The sequence below is a fragment of the Ranitomeya variabilis genome, chromosome 5, assembly GCF_051348905.1.
Source record: "Ranitomeya variabilis isolate aRanVar5 chromosome 5, aRanVar5.hap1, whole genome shotgun sequence".
In the NCBI taxonomy this organism is placed as follows: Eukaryota; Metazoa; Chordata; class Amphibia; order Anura; family Dendrobatidae; genus Ranitomeya; species Ranitomeya variabilis.
In genome coordinates, this window is record NC_135236.1 from 193,780,113 (window position 1) to 193,801,340 (window position 21,228).

A 21,228-nucleotide genomic window follows, 5' to 3' on the forward strand; every position below is an offset into this window, starting at 1 on the left:
GATACCGGTATTAACCCTTTTGGGGGGATACGGCGCGGGGGGGGCTCAGAGAGGGGGAAGAGGGGGCAGGGCGCGGGGGACTGTGTATGGATAGATAGGGGGTCCCCTATGGCGGGGGTCAGTGTATGGATAGATAGGGGGTCCCTTATGGCGGGGGTTAGTGTATGGATGGATAGGGGGTCCCATACTGCGAAGGGGGCTGTGTACGGATAGATAGGGGGTCCCTTATGGCGGGGGGTGAGTACGGATAGATTAGGGGGGTACGTTATGGCGGGGGGTGTATGGATAGATAGGGGGTCCCTTATGGCGGGGGTCAGTGTATGATAGATAGGGGGTCCCTTATGGCGGGGGTTAGTGTATGGATGGATAGGGGGTCCCTTACTGCGAAGGGGGCTGTGTACGTATAGATAGGGGGTCCCTTATGGCGGGGGTCAGTGTATGGATAGATAGGGGGTCCCTTATGGCGGGGGTTAGTGTATGGATGGATAGGGGGTCCCTTACTGCGAAGGGGGCTGTGTACGTATAGATAGGGGGTCCCTTATGGCGGGGGTCAGTGTATGGATGGATAGGGGGTCTCTTACTGCGAAGGAGGCTGTGTACGGATAGATAGGGGGTCCCTTATGGCGGGGGGTGAGTACGGATAGATTAGGGGGGTACGTTATGGCGGGGGGTGTATGGATAGATAGGGGGTCCCTTATGGCGGGGGCCCGTGTATAGATGGATAGGGGGTCCCTTATGGCGGGGGTCAGTGTATGGATGGATAGGGGGTCCCTTACTGCGAAGGAGGCTGTGTACGGATAGATAGGGGGTCCCTTATGGCGGGGGGTGAGTACGGATAGATTAGGGGGGTACGTTATGGCGGGGGGTGTATGGATAGATAGGGGGTCCCTTATGGCGGGGGTCTGTATGGATGGATAGGGGGTCCCTTACTGCGAAGGGGGCTGTGTACGGATAGATAGGGGGTCCCTTATGGCGGGGGGTCAGTGTATGGATAGATAGGGGGTCCCTTATGGCGGGGGTCAGTGTATGGATAGATAGGGGGTCCCTTATGGCGGGGGTTAGTGTATGGATGGATAGGGGGTCCCTTACTGCGAAGGGGGCTGTGTACGGATAGATAGGGGGTCCCTTATGGCAGGGGTCAGTGTATGGATAGATAGGGGGTCCCTTATGGCGGGGGTCAGTGTATGGATGGATAGGGGGTCCCTTACTGCGAAGGAGTCTGTGTACGGATAGATAGGGGGTCCCTTATGGCGTGGGGTGAGTACGGATAGATTAGGGGTGTACGTTATGGCGGGGGGTGTATGGATAGATAGGGGGTCCCTTATGGCGGGGGTCAGTGTATGGATAGATAGGGGGTCCCTTATGGCGGGGGTTAGTGTATGGATGGATAGGGGGTCCCTTACTGCGAAGGGGGCTGTGTATGGATAGATAGGGGGTCCCTTATGGCGGGGGTCAGTGTATGGATGGATAGGGGGTCCCTTATGGCGGGGGGTCAGTGTATGGATGGATAGGGGGTCCCTTACTGCGAAGGAGGCTGTGTACGGATAGATAGGGGGTCCCTTATGGCGGGGGGTGAGTACAGATAGATTAGGGGGGTACGTTATGGCGGGGGGTGTATGGATAGATAGGGGGTCCCTTATGGCGGGGGTCAGTGTATGGATAGATAAGGGGTCCCTTATGGCAGGGGGTTAGTGTATGGATGGATAGGGGGTCCCTTACTGCGAAGGGGGCTGTGTGCGGATAGATAGGGGGTCCCTTATGGCGGGGGTCAGTGTATGGATAGATAGGGGGTCCCTTATGGCGGGGGTCAGTGTATGGATAGATAGGGGGTTCCTTATGGCGGGGGTCAGTGTATGGATAGATAGGTGGTCCCTTATGGCGGGGGCCCGTGTATGGATGGATAGGGGGTCCCTTATGGCGGATCCCCACGTCATTTTTTTTCTAGAATTAGTCCTAGAAAAAAAAAAAAGGGCTTCGCTGTATTTTTGGTTGTCAGCCAGGTACAACTTTGCAGTTGGGGGGCTGCAATCCTCATTGTGGAGAGACCCAAATGTTGTGGCCCCCCACGCTGCAAATTCTAACTCACAGCCACTCCAGAAAATAGCGCATTCATTAGAGGTGCCATTTTCTGGTGCTGTACCCCAACTCTTCCAGTTGCCCTTGTGCTGGTGGCACACAGTGGCTCTCCATATGCGACATGGTGTCCGCTAACAAGTTGAGAGGAAATTAGCTCCAATTGTTAGCGGACACCATGTCGCGTATGGAGAGCCCGTGTGCCTAAACATTGAAGCTCCCTCACAAGTAACCCCATTTTGGAAACTAGACTCCCCAAGGAACGTATCTAGATGCATAGTGAGCACTTTCAACCCCCAAGTGCTTCACAAATCTAATATATAAAGCTGAATGTGTGTGTGTATGTATGTGTGTGTATGTCCGGGATTGGCATCTGCACCGTCACAGCTACAGCCACAAAATTTTGCACAGTCACACGTCTGGACCCCGAGAGCGTCATAGGCTATGTTGTGAGGTGAAATTTTAACCCCGCGCTTTCCAATTCACCAAATAATTTTGCCCCTATCTAGATAATAGGGAAAAAGTGAAAGGAAAAGTGTTGGAGGCAAATTGACAGCCAGCCACAAAATTTTGCACAGTCACACGTCTGGACCCCGAGAGCGTCATAGGCTATGTTGTGAGGTGAAATTTTAACCCCGCGCTTTCCAATTCACCAAACAATTTTGCCCCTATCTACATAATGGGGAAAAAGTGAAAGGAAAAGTGTTGGAGGCAAATTAACAGCTGCCAGATGTGAACAAGGGGGACTTAAAGAATGAGAGCGATGGCGCCAAAGAGTATATACTGTACAGTTGCTAAGGTGGGGCCCCGACATGGGATAATCACCACACCACCACAGGGATATGAACACACACACAAAATGCGCCACACACTACCACGTGCTCGAACACATATACCACCCTCAGCGCACATTTCACCACACATACACCAACCTCGCCACATAAAAGTCGAAACACAAAAGTCGACGCTCAAAACTCGCCACGCGCAAAACTCCACATGCAAAACTCACCTCATGGAAAACTCGCCACACGCAAAACATGCACACGCGGAAAAATTGCCACATGCACAAAAGTTGCAACACATGCAAAAGTTGCCTCACACAAAACTTGCACATACTCAAAAGGCACCACACATAAAACTCGCCACGCGCAAAACTCGCCATGCGCAAAACTTGCTACACTAACCTGTCACATGCAACTCGACACACAAAAAGTTGCTACACGCATGTCGCCACACAAAATTTATCTCACAAAAGTCGCTACATGCATGTCGCCACACGCAACTCAACACACACAACTTGACACACGAAACTCGCCCTAAAACACACACAAGTCTGGTATTATCCTTCAAAAATAAAAATCTGATTAATAAGCAGACAAACTACAGGAGCAACAAATGTACCATATAGGAATCCGGCAGCTGTCAGTCACATGACCTGTCTATTATGTGTATGTGTGAGCTTATATATACTGCCAGGGGGTGGGCTTCCTGTTGGCTGGGGATTTATCAGGCTGACAATTTAGCTTACAAATACTGAGGTAAAAATACTGACCAAATAACGTGTGAACGAGGTCTAATACAGGAGGAGATGACATACAGATATATACTATTTACAGGGGAGATGACACACAGGTATATACTATATACAGGAGGAGATGACACAGATATATACTATATACAGGAGAGATGACAGGTATATACTATATAGAGGAGATGACATACAGGTACATACTACATACAGGAGGAGATGACATACAGGTATATACTATATACAGGAGATGACACACAGGTATATACTATATACAGGAGCAGATTATCCACTATTATCCGCTATCCACTACATTGAAGCAGAACGAAAAGTAGAACATGTTCTACTTTTCGTTCAGCTCTAATGGAGCGGATCACGGCAAGACTGAAGTGAGTGGACGGCCGCGAGTAGCAAAAGCTGCACGTTCGCTTCAATGCTGAAACAGAACATTTAGTTCTGTTTCAATGTAGCAGATTGCGGCAAAACTGAAGCGAGCAGATGGCCGTGAGTAGCGGAAGCAGTCTGTTTGCTTCAATGATAATGGGTAACGGAATGCTGGCATCCCGCCAGCCTCGCCCGGGGTCATCAGGAGGTCAGATCCATTGCAGATCGCCTCCTGACGGACCAGGACACAAGTGTGAACAGGCCCTTACATGACACACGTTTATTTCCTTTGGGTTAACGACAGAAAAAATAAAATTATGTCCTATTTGCCATTTTAACTCGTTCTATACTAGGCCTATTTGGACCCAAATTACTATGCCATTTTTTGCAATGACCTGTGTTAATTACTTTGGAATGCTGTCACCTATCCGCGCCATTCTGAGATAGTTTTTTCGTGACATATAGTACTTCAAGTCAGTGCTAAATAAGGGTCAATATATTTAACCATTTGATATTACAGAATATTTGCCTTGTTTTTTAAATAGCATTTTTTACTTTCAAAAACGTTTTGGTGGGGTGGTGGGTGTGTAATAGTTTATTGGGAAGTGAGGGGGACTTGGAAGGGGGAAGGAGTCAATTAGTGTTAACTTGTTTTGAAAAAGAAAAAAAGTGTTTTTACTTATTTTTATGCATAACACACTGGGTTTGTGGGGGCCACAAGACCCCAGCATGTCAGGCAGAGCTGCTGCAGCGTGCAGCAGCACTTATCTCTGCTGATCATGGCACAATGGATTTAAAACCCATTGTACTGTGACAGGCAGCACTGCTCAGAGCAAAAGTAGTCCTTTAACCCTCTATGCTCATCAGGGCTGTGCACGCTGCATCAGCGCACACAGCCCTGGATCTCCCCTGTGGGACAGCTGAGAATGACTCAGGCTCTCCAGAGGGCTTCCCCCGGGAACCGATGACACTTCAACCGCGTCACTAGGCTGCGATTGCCTCCCCAGAAAAGGGAGCCAATCGGAGCGCTGCTGGAGACAGCAATTGGGATACCGGCAGGCCGAGGCAGGAGCCTAAGGCTACTTTCACACTAGCGTCGGGAACAACCCGTCGCTGTGCGTCGGGCCGAGGTTCCCGACGCTAGCGTGGTCTCCGCCGCACAACGGGGGCAGCGGATGCATTTTTCCCACGCATCCGCTGCCCCATTGTGAGGTGCGGGGAGGTGGGGGCGGAGTTCCGGCCGCGCATGCGCGGTCGGAAAAAGCGGACCGTCGGGAGCAAAAAACGTTACATGTAACGTTTTTTTTTCCCGACGGTCCGCTAACACACGCCCAAGCGTCGCAAAACGGACGCGACGTTTTGCAATGCGTCGCTAATGCGTCGCTAATGTTAGTCTATGACGAAAAAACGTATCCAGCAAGAACTTTTGCTGGATGCGTATTTTCGGCAAAACGACGCATTTGCGACGTATTGCAGTTAACGCTAGTGTGAAACTAGCCTAAGCCTGCCGGTTTTCAGTGCTGGATGTCCCCTGGGACCTTCAGGAACAGATCCGCAGTCCTCACCCATTATCCCCACAGTCCCTGCTCCCTATTCCCTATTGTACTTGTGCTTTGGCAAAACTGATGTTTATTTGGTCCTGCCAATAAAGCTTCTTTGATTGATTGATTGATTGATTGATTTCATATTTTGCTTCACGCTAAGGACACGTCGGACACATCCTTCGTACAGAAGCGGTTAAACACCAAAAATGGGCCCCCTTACAAATACAGGGATCAGGAATTCCACATGTATCAGTATTGCTCCACCCATGTATACACCTATAGCCCACCAGTAAGGACTACCTTTTCATTCACATATAGCTCCCCTCAATAAGAACCCGCCCTTTTTTCTGCATAGTACCTACATCCACATATTGCCTCCCAGTAAGGTCTCCCCATCTATCCACATAGGACCCCATGGACGGTATTTGCAACCCCCCCACCCAGTAATGATCCACATGTATCTACACAGCCCCCCCCAAGAAGGACTCCCTATGTATCTGCACAGACACCCAATAGCTCCCTATGTACCTGCATAGCTCCTCCCCCCAGTAAGGACCCCCTATGTACCTACGCACACAGCCTCTCCAGCGATACAATTATGGCGAAAGAAAATTGTAGTTACTTACCGATAACGGTATTTCTCTGATCCCATGATGGCACCACGGAGAGAGGGGTCCGCCCCCAGGGACAGGAAACCTACAGGTGAAAAAGGGCGTACCTCTCTCCCACATCAGTTGGTTTACAGAGCATTATACAGAACTTCAGTTGCAACTCAACGTTTTACAAATTAAACTTAATTAAATTAACTTAACAGAGGCACCGTGACTAGGCTAATGACTAATACATTATAATGTGCACACCTGTGTGTGAAAAAGGGAGGGAATATACGGCTGCCATCATGGGATCAGAGAAATACCGTTATCGGTAAGTAACTACAATTTTCTCTATCCCCATGATGGCACCACGGAGAGATTTGCATAGACTGTAACTCTTAGGGAGGGACCACTGCCTCTAGAACCCTTCGCCCAAAGGTGAGATCTGAGGACGTCAAGTCTAAGCGGTAATGTTTGAAAAATGTAAACTGGGAAGACCAAGTGGCCGCTCTACATATCTGTTTTATCGAAGCGCCAGCTCTCTCCGCCCACGATGATGCCACTGCTCTGGTTGAATGAGCTTTTATATTCTCCGGGATGGCCGTCCCGCCGGATGTGTAGGATAGGGCGATGGCGTCTCTTATCCACCTCGCTAACGTGGCTTTCGATGCTTTCTGTCCCTTCCGTGGACCCTGGAAGCAGACAGAGCCCTATCCTTCCTGCACTCCCTAGTGGCTGATAGATATTGGACCAGACATCTTTTTACATCTAGGGTATGCAGTGTTTTCTCCCCCTCATTTTTGGGACTGGGACAAAAGGAGGGCAAAGAGATCTCTTGTGTTCTATGAAATTGTGACGCGATTTTAGGGAGGTAAGCCAGGTCAGTTTTAAGATTGACTCTGTCTTGAAGTATTTGGGTAAAGGGTGAGCATGCAGATAATGCTTGTATATCGCTCACGCGACGAGCCGAGGTTAGGGCCACTAGGAGTGTGGTTTTTAGAGATAAGATCTTTAGAGGGGCGTCCGCCAGGGGCTCAAAGGGCTGTGTGGTTAGAGCATTTAAAACAAGGTTTAGATCCCATAGAGGAGCATTATGGCGGGATAGGCCTGGACCTACCTGAGGCTTTAATGAATCTCATGATCCAGGGATTTCTGGCTAGATCATGATTATACAAAGCTCCCAAGGCTGCTACCTGAACCTTCAGAGTACTTGTAGCTAGGCCTTTTTCCAATCCCTTCTGCAGGAACTGAAGAATTTTCCCTATTGGGATTTCCCCGGATGGGTCTGCGCCCGATACCGACATAAATTTTTTCCACACTTTCCCATATATTTTGGTGGTTAAGACTTTTCTACTCTGTAGTACAGTGGACACTAGATTGGGTGAAAAACCTTTATCACTTAGTAGCTTCCTTTCAAAAGCCAAGCTGTCATGTGTAGGTTCTTTACACTGGGATGAAACACTGGGCCCTGGGATAAAAGATTCGGAGTGTCTGGTAGAACCAAAGGGCTTGCTATGGACATTTTTCTTTGCCAAGAAAACCATATTCTGCGGTGCCAGAATGGAGCTATTACTATCACTGTTGCTCCCTCTTCCCCAATTTTCATCAGTACTAAGGGATGAGGGATATTGGAGGGAACGCGTAGGCGAGGCAATAGTTCCAGGGAATTGTAAGGGCGTCCAGAGCTACTGGGCCCCCCCGGGGATTGATTGAGCAGAATGTTTTTACTTTCTGGTTTTGACTGTACGCAAATAGGTCTATTTCTGGCTGTCCCCAACGTTTTACGATCTGGTTGAATACCGATTGTTTCAGCTCCCACTCCCCCTGTTTTAAGCATGTCCTGCTCAGGAAGTCTGCAGTTTGATTTTCTGAGCCTTTTATGTAGAGAGCTGTTAAGGACTTCAGATTGTGTTCAGCTATGTGGAAGATGGATTGGGTTACCCCCATCAGTGCTCGAGACCTGGTGCCCCCTTGGTGGTTTAGATATGCTACCACTACCTGGTTGTCTGAAAAGATTTTTACGTCATGGGAGAGAAGGAGTTTTAGAAAGTGCGTTAGGGCGAACTTTACCGCTAACAGTTCTTTCATGTTTGAAGAGACTAGCTCTTGACTTTTGCTCCAATTCCCTTGTGCCACTTGATCGTCTATGTGTGCTCCCCACCCCCAGGGGCTTGCATCCATCATTAGGATTTTTTCCGTCGGTAGTGCCCAAGGAACCCCCTTGGTTACATTCACTGGGTCTGCCCACCACACTAGGGAGTGTATCGTACTTGCTGAAATACTTAATTGCCCGTCTAAATTTCCGCACAGAGATAGGCTTGAATCTAAAGTCTCCCATTGTAGGTCCCGGGTATGACACTGCCCACTGCACTGCCGGGATACAGGCTGTCATGGAGCCTAGCAGGGACATCGCTTTTCTGAGAGTAGTGACTAGAGATATCGCCAACTGTAACACAGCCTGTGTCATTTTTTTAATCTTCCCCTGAGGAAGGTAGCACTTCTGCGTGGTCGAGTCCAGGACTATCCCTAAGTACTCCTGTACCTGGGTTGGCACTACTCTGGATTTGGGCATGTTCAGTAGCCAACCTAGACTCGACAGAGAAGCCATGACCAAATCCAACTGTTGTTTGCAATGTTGGAATGAGGTCCCTGCCACAAGGAGGTCGTCCAGATAGGGAACTATTAGAACATTCTGTTCCCGTATGTGAGCCATCACTTCTGACATTATCTTCGTGAACACCCGAGGTGCGATAGCTAACCCGAAGGGGAGAGCCCGGAATTGGTAGTGTTTCACTTCCCCCTGGATATTCACTGCTAGTCTGAGATACTTTTGATGATTCCTGTGGATAGGCACATGGTAATATGCGTCTCGTAAGTCTAGAACAGTCATGAAACACAAGGGAAAGAGTATTTTCACGCAAGATTTTATTGTCTCCATTTTGAAGTGTTGAATCTCGAGGAAACTGTTTAATCTTTTGAGATTTATGATCGTCCTGTATGACCCGTCCGGTTTCCTCCGAAGGAAGAGGGGAGAGTAGAAGCCCATGCCTCTTTCCTGGTATGGGACTTCTTGTAAGACTCCCTTCTGGATTAAGTTCAAAATTTCTTCCTGGAGAGCTGACTGTTCATGTGATTGTCTCTGCGGTGTTACCATGAAGGAATTGCCAGGAGGAATGCGGAATTTTAGTTTGAGACCTTCTCGTATTATACCTAGTATCCAGGAACTGTTTGAAATTTTTTCCCAGGCTGGAAGAAAACCGGCTAGTGTCCCTCCGACCCGGGGAATACCTTCATTGGGTTTTCTTATTATCGGGGGGGGGGGGGGGGGGGGGGTGTTGTTGAACAAAAACCCTCTGTTCTTATTTTTTTTGTCTTCCCATGCATCTTTATTTCCTTTTGGGGGTCTCCTCCGCATGAACTTTCTGTTCCGAAATGGACGCCTGTAAGACTGGTTGGGGAACCCGGGAAAAGATTTCTTCTTATCCACCGCTTTGTCGAGGATGTCATCTAATGTTGATCCAAACAAGAGTTCGCCTTCGCAAGGTATTGAGCATAGCTTCGTTTTCGTTTGCAAATCCCCTAGCCAACACTTTAGCCACAGGGCACGTCTTGCGGCGTTTGAGAAGGAGGCTGACCTGGCTGGTAATCTAGCTGAATCTACCGATGCGTCAGCCAAAAAGGCTGCCGCACCTTTCATCACAGACACTGATTTTTGAATTGTCTGTCTTGAGACTTTTCCCTTTAATTGGGAATCCAAGTGCTAGAGCCACACCATAAAGGCGCGGGCCTTGAAAGTGGCCGCGATGGCTGGTTTTAGTCCACCCCCTGCCGCTTCCCAGGAGCTTTCCAAGAAAGTCTCAGCTTTTTTGTCCATCGGGTCTTTTAAGGTACCCGTGTCCTCGAAGGGTAAGGCGAACTTTTTAGAGGCCTTTGCTATGGCCACATCTAATTTTGGTTCCTTAATACAGGATGAGCAGGCTGGGTCATCGAAAGGGTACTTTCTCTTGGGAGTCAAGAGAACTTTTTTGTCTGTTTTTTTCCATTTTCTCTTGATTAGAGAGTGAATTTTTTCATTTATTGGGAACGCTCTTCTTTTCTTTTGTTCCAAACCGCTGAACATTATATCCTGCGCCGTTTTTTTAGGGCGTTCATCTACCAGACCCATTGTTGTCCTGACGGCTTTTACCAAGGCATCTGTCTCTTCGATAGGGAAGCAACTGTGTCCCCCTTCTGAGGATAGCGAACAGGTGTCAGAGGCTGATGAATCACAGATATTTCGCTTTCCGACTCATCCACACTAGATTCAGGGGATCTATGACTTTTTTTGCGTTTTTTCTTTGAGGTTTTAATGCCTTTGAGGGCACTCTCCACCTGACTCCTTATTAATGATTTTAGGTCTGAGGCAAATGCCGGGGATTCCTCCTGAATCGTCTTCTCTATGCAAGTGCTGCATAGCTTTTTCTCCCAGGAGGAAGGAAGCTCTTCTGAACATATAGCACATACTTTGTGCTTTGATTTGCCTGTACATTTTCTTCCCTAGGAGAAAGAGTAACCCCGTATTAAACTCAGCACTTTCACGTAGATCACTCACCTCCTGTGTATAAGAGATACCGTCTCAGGCCTGGGGACTATATCCACCACTGGATTCGTCACCGGTCGTGTGGTTTTTGCAGAAACCCGGCTGCGTTGTGACTCTGAGCGTCCGCTGCTGCTGCGCTGTTGAGAGGAAGACTTTCCCTTGCGCTGATGCTGTGAGCGCTGTACCTGCGCTTGCTCAGGAGATAATTGTACGATCTGCGCATCCTGCAGCTCCTTGTCGCTCATACTGGTCGCCGCACTGCGTTTAGTGCAAAGGAGGTTTGAATTGTCCACGTTCTTCCGCCTGAAAGCGCTCCTTTAATCGCTTGCGCCGCCGGTGGAAGTGGCGATCTGCGCATGCGCCCGCCTGACTTCCGGTTTCCCGGACCACAGGCACTCACATAGGGGAAGAAATAAGCGGGGACGCCCGCGCGCGCGCCTCAGCGTTCCGTCTGCCGGCGCCTGCCTGCGCCCTGTTTGGAGCTTCCGGTTCGGACGGCAATGGCGCCGGCGTTTCAGCGGTCCCACATGTCGCTCCAGCCGCCCCCCGGCCTCCATCCGGCTTTGTCTGGGACCTCATGGAAAAGTAGCCGCCGCTACCTCCATGTACCGCTGTGCCTTGGTACAGAGGCTATTTTGGTGACCGCCGCCACCTCCTCCTTCCTCCCCCCTTTTTTTTTTTTTTTACCGTGGGGAAGGCAGGCTTGATCCTCTTCACTGCCTTCCCCTTCACACTCACCCATAAGGCCCGCCGACCCCAGCGGTGGTGCTTCAGGGAAGGGAAAAGGGGGGGGGGGAGCAAAAACCCGCTCGACCCAGCCGTGGCAGGGCGCCCCCTGTCAGGAAACGACTGGACCGGCCCCTGGGATCCCACGAAGATCCTTCAGGTCTGGACCGGCCCCTGTAATCCCACGAAGATCCTTCAGGTACGTGCTGTAGGTTCCCCGTCAGGGACAGGAAACCAACTGATGTGGGAGAGAGGTACACCCTTTTTCACCTGTAGGTTTCCTGTCCCTGGGGGCGGACCCCTCTCCGTGGTCCCATCATGGGGATAGAGAAAGGTGAGCTCGCACAATTCTACGCATGTGAAAATGATTCAGCTGTCTGGAAGCCTTCATCCACCCATCTATCTGTACATAGGCTCCCCATCTATCTGTACACAGGCCCCTCCGATCTATCCATACACTGACTCCCCTAACTATCCATACACAGACCCCTCTGTCCGTACACAGGCCCCCCACAGTTAGGGACCCCCTATCTATCCATAAACAGCCCCCCCCCCGCAGTAAGGGACCCCCTATCCATCCATACACTGACCCCCGCCATAAGGGACCCCCTATCTATACGTACACAGCCCCCTTCGCAGTAAGGGACCCCCTATCCATCCATACACTGACCCCCGCCATAAGGGACCCCCTATCTATCCATACACTGACCCCCGCCATAAGGGACCCCCTATTTATCCATACACCCCCCACCATAACGTACCCCCCTAATCTATCCGTACTCACCCCCTGCCATAAGGGACCCCCTATCTATCCATACACTGACCCCTGCCATAAGGGACCCCCTATCTATCCGTACACAGCCTCCTTCGCAGTAAGGGACCCCCTATCCATCCATACACTAACCCCCGCCATAAGGGACCCCCTATCTATCCATACACTGACCCCCGCCATAAGGGACCCCCTATCTATCCATACACCCCCCGCCATAACGTACCCCCCTAATCTATCCGTACTCACCCCCCGCCATAAGGGACCCCCTATCTATCCGTACACAGCCTCCTTCGCAGTAAGGGACCCCCTATCCATCCATACACTGACCCCCGCCATAAGGGACCCCCTATCTATCCATACACTGACCCCCACCATAAGGGACCCCCTATCTATCCATACACTGACCCCCGCCATAAGGGACCCCCTATCTATCCATACACCCCCTGCCATAACGTACCCCCCTAATCTATCCGTACTCACCCCCCGCCATAAGGGACCCCCTATCTATCCGTACACAGCCTCCTTCGCAGTAAGGGACCCCCCTATCCATCCATACACTGACCCCCGCCATAAGGGACCACCTATCCATCCATACACTGACCCCCGCCATAAGGGACCCCCTATCCATCCATACACTGACCCCCGCCATAAGGGAGCCCCTATCTATACGTACACAGCCCCCTTCGCAGTAAGGGACCCCCTATCATCCATACACTAACCCCCGCCATAAGGGACCCCCTATCTATCCATACACTGACCCCCGCCATAAGGGACCCCCTATCTATCCATACACTGACCCCCGCCATAAGGGACCCCCTATCTATCCATACACAGTCCCCTGAGCCCCCCGCGCCCTCTCCCCCCTCTCTGAGCCCCCCCGCGCCGTATCCCCCCAAAAGGGTTAATACCGGTATCACTGTTGGCACCCCCCTAAAGGGTTGATACCGGTATCACTGTTGGCACCCCCCTAAAGGGTTAATACCGGTATCACTGTTGGCACCCTCCTAAAGGGTTAATAACGGTAGCAGTGTTGGCGGTTAATACCGGTATCACTGTTGGCACCCCCCTAAAGGGTTAATACCGGTATCACTGTTGGCACCCCCCTAAAGGGTTAATACCGGTATCACTGTTGGCACCCTCCTAAAGGGTAAATACCGGTAGCAGTGTTGGCGGTTAATACCGGTATCACTGTTGGCACCCCCCTAAAGGGTTAATACCGGTATCACTGTTGGCACCCCCCTAAAGGGTTAATACCGGTATCACTGTTGGCACCCCCCTAAAGGGTTAATACCGGTATCACTGTTGGCACCCTCCTAAAGGGTTAATACCGGTAGCAGTGTTGGCACCCCCCCCCCCAAAGGGTTAATACCGGTATCACTGTTGGCACCCCCCTAAAGGATTAATACCGGTAGCAGTGTCCGCTGTCTATGCATGCTGCCAAAACGAGAAGGCGGGAGAAGGGGGTTGGGGCGTGTCTCGCTGTGAGAGCACCCGCCCACCTGCTATTACAGTCTCGGGCGGCGCGCAGTAGCCCTAGCTACTGCGCATGCGCCAGGTGCTCGCGGCCGTGCAGCCTCGGGCGGCACGCAGTAGCCCTAGCTACTGCGCATGCGGCAGGTGCGCGCGGCCGTGCGGACGCGAGTGCCGCGCGTGCATGTGGCGCATGCGCAGTCATGCTATGGAACTGCCCACAATGCCTAGTGCTGCACGGCACGGTCCGGCGCATGCGCATTGATAGTGCGGATGGTGAAGATGGATTGTATTGAAACAATGGCGCCACTGAATATTACATGCAAGGATGAAATCAGATGTGTATAATAAGTCCACACATGTGATAAGCAGTCACCAATGTACCCGCGTGTCAGCATAGGAGTGACTGGAGTAGTGACTATGGCCGACTAGGTGGGCAGGATGAGTGCGGGAATGTCCCTGTGATGGCAGCACAGCACTATAGGAGACTCCAGTGGTCAGGGGCAGAGGGCAATACTGGGGTAAGGTGTGCCACACAGGTAGCATAGCCCCATTCTGCCCATGCCCCCGCCATATTGGTGTAACTGGCCAGAAATTGTGCCAATACCAAAAAAGTCACAATAGTTTTGCGCTATTTCCTTGTTGCATAAAATACTGTGACATTAAGGGTATGTGTCCACGTTCAGGTTTGCATCAGGCTTTGGTCAGGATTTTATGCAGGTAAAATCCTGACCAAAAATGCACCTGAGGTCACTGGCAGGTCACCTGCGGTGTTCCTGCGTGTTTTGCTCATTGTAGCAACATGCTGCGTTCTGAAAAAACGCAACGCATGTGCGTTTTTGCGGGAAAAACGCATGCGTTTTTTCCTGCACAGTGGAGACGGGATTTCATTAAATCCCCTCCACTATGCTGTAACATCTGGACGTGGCGTTTTTGACGCTGCGGCTCAACGCTGCGTCAAAAACGCAGCGTTTCCTGAACGTGGACACATGTTTTCTATAGAATTTTGGTGAAAACACCTTAAGGCTATGTGCACACATATAGCAAATGGGTGCAGACATTTCTGCAGCTCTTGGCAGGAAGAAAGCACATTTTTTGATTAATTTGAGCGAAGTCAATGGTGAAAAACGGTAAAAACGCACAGAGAATTGACATGCTGAAGATTATTTTCTGCACGGAATCTGCAAGTCAAAAATACTCAACGTGTGCATGACACTTCAGGTTTCTCAATAACATTGCTGGTATCAGGGTTGCACCGAATCTGCAACGTGTGCACAAGCCCTAATGAATCGGCCCCTTCAATTATGCTGAAACAACCATAAGGCTATGTGCACATGTTGTGGATTTGGCCCTGCGGATCCGCAGCAGTTTTCCATGCGGTGTACAGTACCATGTAAATCTATGGAAAACCAAATCTGCAGTGCACATGCTGCGAAAAATTCTGCGCAGAAACGCAGCGGTTTATTTCCCGCAGCATGTCAATTCTTTGTGCGGAATTCGCAGCGCTTTACACCTATCCCATTATAGGAATCCAAAGGTGTAAAAACGCAGGCGAAAATCCGCAGAAAACCTGCAGGTAAAACACAGGTGACTTTACCTGCTGATTCTGCAGAAATATCCGCAATGGAATCCGCAACGTGTGCGCATACCCTAAGGGTATGCGCACACGTTGTGGATTTCCTGCGGATCCACAGCGTTTTTTGCGGTGCAGAAACGCTGCAGATCCGCAAGTGATTTACAGTATAATGTAAATCAATGTGAAAAAAAAAAACGCTGTGCTAATGGTGCGGAAAATTCCGTGCGGAAACGCTGCAGATTAAAAGAAGGAGCATGTAATTTCTTTTTTGCGGATCTGCAGCGATTTTGTACCCATTCCATTATAGAAATCCGCAGGGGTAAAAAAACGCAGAAAATCCGCAAAAAATCCGCAACAAAAAGGCACAAAAAACGCGACAAATCCGCACCTGAGTTTTCTGCCAGGAGTTGCAGAATCCGCACCAGAAAATCCTAAGCCTAATCCGCAACGTGGGCACATAGCCTTAGGCTCATCTGATACATTTGCTATTCTTTAACATAGGAAACTCTGATTTTGTACAGGTCCTTCTCAAAAAATTAGCATATAGTGTTAAATTTCATTATTTACCATAATGTAATGATTACAATTAAACTTTCATATACTATAGATTCTTTATCCACCAACTGAAATTTGTCAGGTCTTTTATTGTTTTAATACTGATGATTTTGGCATACAACTCCTGATAACCCAAAAAACCTGTCTCAATAAATTAGCATATCAAGAAAAGGTTCTCTAAACGACCTATTACCCTAATCTTCTGAATCAACTAATTAACTCTAAACACATGCAAAAGATACCTGAGGCTTTTAAAAACTCCCTGCCTGGTTCATTACTCAAAACCCCCATCATGGGTAAGACTAGCGACCTGACAGATGTCAAGAAGGCCATCATTGACACCCTCAAGCAAGAGGGTAAGACCCAGAAAGAAATTTCTCAACAAATAGGCTGTTCCCAGAGTGCTGTATCAAGGCACCTCAATGGTAAGTCTGTTGGAAGGAAACAATGTGGCAGAAAACGCTGTACAACGAGAAGAGGTGACCGGAACCTGAGGAAGCAGTGGACTGAGTCTGGTGTGGAAACATCCAGAGCCACCGTGCACAGGCGTGTGCAGGAAATGGGCTACAGGTGCCGCATTCCCCAGGTAAAGCCACTTTTGAACCATAAACAGCGGCAGAAGCGCCTGACCTGGGCTACAGAGAAGCAGCACTGGACTGTTGCTAAGTGGTCCCAAGTACTTTTTTCTGATGAAAGCAAATTTTGCATGTCATTCGGAAATCAAGGTGCCAGAGTCTGGAGGAAGACTGGGGAGAAAGAAATGCCAAAATGCCTGAAGTCCAGTGTCAAGTACCCACAGTCAGTGATGGTGTGGGGTGCCATGTCAGCTGCTGGTGTTGGTCCACTGTGTTTCATCAAGGGCAGGGTCAATGCAGCTAGCTATCAGGAGATTTTGGAGCACTTCATGCTTCCCTCGGCTGAAATGCTTTATGGAGATGAAGATTTCATTTTCCAGCACGAACTGGCACCTGCTCACAGTGCCAAAACCACTGGTAAATGGTTTACTGACCATGGTATTACTGTGCTCAATTGGCCTGCCAACTCTCCTGACCTGAACCCCATAGAGAATCTGTGGGATATTGTGAAGAGAAAGTTGAGAGACGCAAGACCCAACACTCTGGATGAGCTTAAGGCCGCTATTGAAGCATCCTGGGCCTCCATAACATCTCAGCAGTGTCACAGGCTGATTGCCTCCATGCCACGCCGCATTGAAGCAGTCATTTCTGCCAAAGGATTCCCGACCAAGTATTGAGTGCATAACTGAACATTATTATTTGATGGTTTTTTTGTTTGGTATTAAAAAACACTTTTATTTGATTGGTCGGGTGAAATATGCTAATTTATTGAGACAGGTTTTTTGGGTTATCAGGAGTTGTATGCCAAAATCATCAGTATTAAAACAATAAAAGACCTGACAAATTTCAGTTGGTGGATAATGAATCTATAGTATATGAAAGTTTAATTGTAATCATTACATTATGGTAAATAATGAAATTTAACACTATATGCTAATTTTTATTAACTTGATGAATAAAAACATGCCATATGGATATAAAAAGCAAATGACAGTACAGATGGAAAATCAATTATTTTTCTGAATTATTGTCAGATGATTTTTTTTTCAAATTCGATTTTTATTGAAATTTTTAACATACCAATGAAAACAAATTCAACAAACATATTCAAAACATTTAGAACTACAGGCGACCACAGGAGGAATTATATTCCAAAGTGCACCACTTATAAGACAGGTTACAAAGTCCAGACATGTCATTGTACAGCCAATACTTGAACATAGTAAACTGGGGGTGACATCAGGAATGAGGGCAGGCCTGGGCAAAGTGCGGCCCGCGGGCCACATCCGGCCCTCTGGCTGTTCCAGTCCGGCCCGCGGATCGAGACAACCGAGGGGCTGAAAACAGTGGCCTATGGTTCGCACCATGCCCACCGCTTGTTGTCTCCACCCGCTTGCAGTCTCCACCTACCCACAGTCTTTGTCGGCACACAGTCTCCTCCCACCCACACGCTGCCCACAGTCTCCGCCCACCCGCACGCCTGATCGCAGACTCTTCAGTCTTCGCAGTCTCCGCTCTCTATCCTTGCTGACTGCATTGGTGGAGGAGGGGCCTCCGGCCACTTCCTCCGCCAATCAGCATGTGAAACAGCTGACGCGATGACTTTATGTGTACTGCGGAGAGTCAGCGCATCGGAGACAGAAGCATAGCAGAGCGCCATGGGAACAGGAGAAAGGTGAGTATGTGTTTTTTTTATTTATGTGTATGGGATGTTTGGATGGGCATTGGGAGGCTATATAGGTCTTATGGACATGGGGAGGCTATATGGGTCTTATGAACATGGGGAGGCTATATGGGTCTTATGGACATGGGGAGGCTATATGGGTCTTATGGAAATGGGGAGGCTATATGGGTCTTATGGAAATGGGGAGGCTATATGGGTCTTATGGAAATGGGGAGGCTATATGGGTCTTATGGACATGGGGAGGCTATATGGGTCTTATGGAAATGGGGAGGCTATATGGGTCTTATGGACATGGGGAGGCTATATGGGTCTTAAGGACATGGGGAGGCTATATGGGTCTTAAGGACATGGGGAGGCTATATGGGTCTTATGGATATGGGGAGGCTATATGAGTCTTATGGACATGGGGAGGCTAAATGGGTCTTATGGACATGGGGAGGCTATATGGGTTTTATGGACATGGGGAAGCTATATGGGTCTTATGGACATAGGGAGGCTATGGGGTCTTATCATGGACATGAGGAGGCTATGGGGATCTTGACATGGGGAGGCTATGGAGGTCTTAACATGGACATGGGTACAGGCTGTGTGGGCCTCATGCTGGCCATGGGGAGGCTGTGTGGGGCTCAAATGTGGGACATGGGGAGGCTGTGTTGGCCTCATGCTGGACATGGGGATGCTGTGTGGGCCTCAGATGCTGGACATCGTGAGTTGGGGGCTCAAATGTCGGACATGGGGATGCTGTGTGGTGCTCGTATGCTGGAAATGGAGAGGCCGTGTGGGCCTCAGATGCTGGACATGGGGAGGCTGTGTTGACCTCAGGTGCTGGACATGGGGAGGCTGTGTGGTTCTCAGACGCTGGACATGGGGATGCTGGGTGGGCCTCAGATGCTGGACATGGGGAGACTGTGTTGACCTCAGATGCTGGACATGGGGAGGCTGTGTGGGCCTCAGACGCTGGACATGGGGAGGCTGTGTGGGCCTCAGATGCTGGACATGGGTAGGCTGTGTGGGCCTCATACAATATATTAAATGAGCTATATTTGGGTTCAAATGGTATATAGGGGGATATTAGCATACTTAATTCTGCTCAATATTAAGTGATATAATTGATCTTAATATAATTATTAATATAATTATAATTAATATGTTGATATTAATATTGAGTAGAATTAATTTCAGCCTATTGGTTCGGCCCTCCATAACAGTCATTGTCTCTTGTGTGGCCCCTCGAGAAAATTAATTGCCCACCCCTGACGGGATGGCTATGGAGTAGTGTAACTCATGAAAGGAGGAGGGTAAGGGTGGGGAGATAGAGAAGAAGTAATTGTGAAGACACATCGGGGAGAAGACGAGAACAAATGGGGGATAATGGAGGAAATCGAGAGGCGGACACGAGGCCAGGTATCAGTAATAAGAAAAGTGAGTTGCAAATGGCAGGAGCTGAAAATGTATTACCCATGGTTGGACCTGTAGAGAGGGGAGGTTAGAAAGGTGCACCAGTTAAAGGGACTCTGTCACCTGAATTTGGAGGGAACAATTTTCAGCCATAGGGGCGGGGTTTTCAGGTGTTTGATTCACCCTTTCCTTACCCGCTGGCTGCATGCTGGCTGCAATATTGGATTGAAGTTCATTCTCTGTCCTCCATAGTACACGCCTGCGCAAGGCAAGATTGCCTGGTTTTGGCTTACAAATACTGATGTAAAATACTGACCAAATACTGCTAGTGTGACGGCAGCCTTAGAAATGCGGTACTTGGAAGCCATTTATGCAGAACCGAGGGAACCCGATACACCTGGAAACAATTTAATAATTTGTCTATTGGATTTTGGTTGTGATGAGGGATTTATGGGAGAGATGGAAACATCTACCCCACTGTTCATCTGGGAATTTCAATTCTAGCTCAGTTTACTAGGCTCTGCAAAAATGAGGAAGGGAATCCAGCTCAGGAATTGAAAGTAGTTTGTATAAAACCGAGATTGCAGGTTCCGTATTTGAAGAGAATATGCACAATTTTTTGAATGCGGATAGGGGACATGCGAGATCTCTTAACAGTAACAAGGGAGCGAAATAACTGTTGGAGTTGAGTATATTCAAAGTTTTGATGCAATGTGTGAGTTTTACCCCATAAAATGGCTAAGAGGGAGAATAGAGTTTCCTGGGGAGCAACTTGATACAAGTGAAGGGGGGCTTTTTTGGAACTATTTATTAATGCATTAGAGGAGGAGCCTGTAGCAAATCCAATACACTATACAGGGAGCTGCAGCTGTAGCATGCCTGAACATTTTGATTGACGGCTCACTGTACACAGATGCACTGCGGAGCCAGCTGTCAAAGTGCTGTGGCATGCTTACAGTATAGTGAGCAATGTCTGTATCCGTTGCCTGCACCACCCTATGACTGAAAGCCGGCTACTCCCAGGGCAAAATAAGTTAATTTTCTTCCAGTAACTGCACTTTCACAGTCATGTGAATGTACTCTTGGTAACGGCACCAACCTAAATCTCAGGCTATGTGCACACATTGCGGATTTGACGCTGCGGATTCGCAGCAGGTTTCCATGCGTTGTACAGTACCATGTAAACGTATGGAAAACAAAATCCGCAGTGCACATTCTGCGGGAAAAAACGTGCGGAAACGCAGCTGTGTTTTTTCCACAGCATGTCAATTCTTTGTGCGGATTCCGCAGCGGTTTACACCTGCTCCTCAATAGGAATCCACAGGTTAAAACCGCAGGTGGAATCTGCACAAAAACTGCGGTAAATCCGCGGGTAATCCGCAGTGCGGTTTACCTGCGGATTTTGTAAAAACAGTGCGGAAAAATCTGTGCACTAATCCGCAACGTGTGCATACTGTATATCCTAACACAGACCGCACCGTGGTCAGCACTGACACAGGAAGAGATTTCACAGCTCCGCCAGCAATAGGATTGCTGCAGTTGGTGACTGGCTGCAGTGATCAGGTAACTTGATCAGCACGCCATTGCATCTCAAAAAACAGATAAAAAGCTGATGATAACAATGGGACCACAGATAAAAAAAAATGAATGAAAATAAAATCTAGCAGAATGATGAAAAATTATTTTTCTTATACGAAAAAAATAAATGAATGTCTGAATGACGCCTTATCGGAGAAGCATTGTGGATGAGAAATACCAATATCTCTATCAA